The sequence below is a fragment of the Marmota marmota genome, unplaced genomic scaffold (genome assembly GCF_001458135.2).
Source record: "Marmota marmota marmota unplaced genomic scaffold, marMar, whole genome shotgun sequence".
NCBI classification, from domain to species: Eukaryota; Metazoa; Chordata; class Mammalia; order Rodentia; family Sciuridae; genus Marmota; species Marmota marmota.
In genome coordinates this window covers 12,608,660-12,612,937 of record NW_026000272.1, presented here as the reverse complement: position 1 = coordinate 12,612,937, position 4,278 = coordinate 12,608,660, and positions in this window count along the sequence as shown.

Sequence of the window (4,278 nt, the reverse complement as noted above, 5' to 3'; positions counted from 1 at the left end):
TTTCTTTTTTTCTTTTTTTTTTTTTTTTTGTGGTACTAGGGATTGAATCCAGGGCCTTGTGCATGCAAGGTAAACACTAAGCTATAACCCCAGCCCCCACTTAGAATTTTTATTGTCAGAGTTTGCTCCAACTATAAAAACTTAATTCCCTTTATTAATAGGTTAAGCTTTATCGACATCATAAAATGACATTTTTGCATCTGAATTTTTTTCCAATGAATAATGACTGATCACTTTAAGGTATGGCCACTAAAAGTCACTTAAAAAAATCACTGGTATCTTTTAGTTAAAGGCATTTTGTGTGCACATTTCAGGGGACAAGGCAACCTCATTGGGGCTGAAGAAATCAGCTTGTAATGGTTGTGATTAATTTTATTTTTTATTTTCTATATTTATTATTATTAGTAGTAATGGTAGTGGTTGTGATTAAACCCAGGGGCACTTTACCACTGAGATACATCCCCAGCCCTTTTTATATTTTGATTTTGTTGTTTAAGACAGAGTCTTACAAAGTTGCTGAGGCTGGCCTTAAACTTGCCCTTTTCCTGCCTCAGCCTCCTGAGTTACTGGGATTACAAGTGCATGCCATAATACCGTGTGTGTGTGTGTGTGTGTGTGTGTGAGTGTTGTTGGGGATTGAACCCAGTGCCTTGCGAATGCGAGGCAAGCACTCTACTAACTGAGCTAGATTCCCAGCCCCCATTATAGCATTTTAAAGAGTGAAGAAAAACAATCATTTTGAAGTCATGTCTCTTACTGTTTATGCTGCTGGCAACATAGGTTATTTAGATGCATGAACTTTTACTGAATGATGAGCAGTAGAAGCTCTCAACATATTTTGAAAGGATGCTCTCTCCTTTCTTATTCTGGAACATCTCCAGCCACCCATTCCCACCTTCCCATCCTGTTCAATTTTACACAAACTTCTCAATATAGGATCTGTTTCTTCCAGATGCCTCAAATCTACTTCCAGCAATGGCAGGAACCACAGATTTTAAGAGTGACCGTTCTTTGTTTTCTCTCCGATTCAGTTTCAAGGCTCATGAAAGGCACTATTCTGACAGCTCTGGAGGCTTGAGGCCTGTTTATATGTGTGCTGTGTATAGCATGGCCTCTCTCTGTCACATGAACAGTAGTCCTCTTTTTGCACCTGCAGGAGTCAGCATGGGGCAAAGGCCAGGCTGCTCCATCCTCAGTGTTTCTCCTGATTTGAAGCAATTAGCCAGGATTCAGGGTCAGGTCCTTTCTGTTCCTTACACTCCTCTACTACCTTCTTCCCCTCTTTCTCTACTGAGTGCATGTGTGTATGCCCACGTGCACACATATTCACTCATGAAGTCTAATTGGCACACATGAACTGGACATTGTACTACAGAGACCCATTTATTAAGGAAGTATTTAATAAATATTTGCCACGTAGCAAGTGTACCAAACTCCAACAGGGAATTTGCCCCCACAAAGTGAGTAACTGGGGATCTTATATAATATGACAGTTGAGGTATAACTTTTGTATTAACTTAAAATATCTCTATCTATAGTTTTCTTTTGGGGGTAGGTGACTGGTGTGGGATATAAGTGCTCCAAAAATTTATAGGTAGATTAAATTTTACATATATATACTGTGTGTATATATATATATCTATATGTAAAATTTATTTGTAAGACATAACTGGGTTTGTAGCAGCTTTTAAAAAATTTTTATGGCAATAAAGCATATAAAATGTTGCCATTTTTAACCATTTTTAATGTGTACAATTCAGTACACCAATTACATTCTCAAAACTGTTCAGCCATTATCGTTATCTATTTCCAAAACTTTTTTTGTGTGTGTGGTACTGGGAATTGAACCCAGGGCCTTATGCATGTGAGGCAAGCACTCTTCCAACTGAGCTATATCCCCAGCCCTCCAAAACTTTATCATCACAAACAAACTGTACCACATCCCTGGCCCTTTTGTTTGTATTTTATTTTGAGACAAGGTCTCACTGAATTGTTTGGGGCCTTGCTGGCTTTGAACTTATGATCCTCCTGCCTCAGCCTCCCAAGCCACTGGGATGACAGGCATGAGCAACAGCCCCGTGGTAGCCTGTTATATACTTTCTGTCTTGGTGAATTTGAACATTCTAGATGTTGCAATAAGTGGAATCATACAGTGTCTGACTTCACTTACATTAATGTTTTCAAGGATCATCCATGTTATATCATGTATCAGAATTTCATTCCATTTATACTGAATAATATTCCATTATACAGATGTATCACATTTGCTTATCCATTTATCTGTTGACGGACATTTGGGTTGTTTCCACCTTTTAACTGTTGTGAATAATGCTTCTATGGACATTGGCATACAATTATTTGTTTGAGTCTCCATTTTCAGAAAATGTATATCTAAGACTTGAATTGCTAGGTCATATGTTAATTACATATTTAAAAACAAATTTTTTAGTTGTAGATGGACACAATACCTTTATTCTATGTATTTATGTTTATGTAGTGCTGAGTATTAAACCCAGTGCTTCACACATGCTAGGCAAGCTCTCTACCACTGAACCACAACCCCAGCCCCTGTTAATTACATATTTAACTTTCAGGAATAATCAAAGTGTGCTCCACAGTAGCTGTGAGACTTTATATTTCCACCAACAAAGTTTGTTGGTTCTAATTTCTCTGCATCCTCACCAACACTTTTTATTGTATTTTTTTGGGGGGGGGGAGGGTACTGGGTTTCAAAGCCATGGACTCATGCATGTTGGGCAAGCACTATACCAGTGAGCTATATCCCCAGTCCCCTTTTCTGTATTTTAAAATAAGCCATCTAGTATGTGTGAAATGCAAATAGTTCTTGTCACACATTTTTTTTCCTTCCTTCCTCCCTCCCTCTGTCTCTCTGTGTCTCTCTGTCTCTCTCTCTCTCTCTCTTTTCCTTTCTGTACCAGGGATTGAACCTAGGGGTTCTTAACCACTGGGCCACATCCCCAGCCCCTTTTTGTATTTTATTAGGAGAGGGACTCACTGAGTTGCTTTAGGATCTTGCTAAATTGCTGAGGATGGCTTTGAACTTGCAATCCTCCTGCCTCAGCCTTCTGACCTGCTGGGATTGTAGGCTGTGCCACCTCACTAGCTATCACACATTTTCTTGATCAACTACTGTCCTGTGTGTGTGTATGTGTGTGTGTGTATAAATGGTGTGTGAGAGAGAGATATGGGGATTTTTATCTTTTTATTTAGGATTCTCACTGGTGGGGAGTAGGCTTAAGTGGTGAGTAATATAGACCATTCCCTTAAAATGTTGTAGTATCTGGCTGGATGTGGTGGTGCATGTCTGTTATCCCAGCAACTCAGGAGTCTGAGGCAGGAGGATCACAAGTTCAAAGCCAGTCTCAGCAACATAGTGAGGCCTTCAGCAACTTAGTGAGAACTTGTCTCAAAATCAAAAATAAAAAAGTAGATATAGATCAGTGGTTGAATGACCCTGGGTTCAGTCTCTGGTACCCCCCCCCCAAAAAAAAAAGTCTTGTAGTTTGTTTTTTCTCTCCTGCATACAGACCCCCATAGAAAGCATAATAATGATGGCCTCATTGGGAGGAGAACTCAGAAAAGCACTTGCCCACTTTTTAGTCACATCTCAACACTACTCTGTGTAATATATAGATTGTAGGAATTTAAAATCTGGGCTCATAAATACAAATTCCAGAAAAGTTCCTTTACTTTGTGTGAATTGCAAAATAAAATGCTCTCCAGTAGGGACAAGCCCTCTGAGCAATGCTTGGTGCCATTTATATACATTAGCTGGGAGTTAGAAGGGTGGAAGTTACTGAGTCAGAAATAGTAGCACCCGTCAGAATGTGCTCAGATGGATTCCACTGAGCCTGCGGTGACAGAGCCTGCTAATAGTTTGTTCACTCATTTGTTCTTTTTTTATTATTATTATTCATTTATTCATCCAATGAAACCTTTATTGACTCTGCCTTGGTTCCAGATTTGGAGCTAGGAGTTGGGGATACAGACAGGGATGAGGAAGATCAGTGCCCCAGGGCAGTCTGTAATGAAGGGGTGTGGAGGAAAACACAGAATCACAGTGGGTAGGCCCGGGCGCTGCCAGAAGCACCTGCTAGATGCTGGGGGCCACAGGCAGGCAATGGAGGGGGCGGGATCTGGGGGCTTAGTGGGAATTTCCCTTGGATAATCAGCCTTGGAGTTCAGAACAAGGGTCTAAAGGGAGACAAAACAACCATACTGGAAGCTATTCATCAGTAACACTTAACTGAACACCTA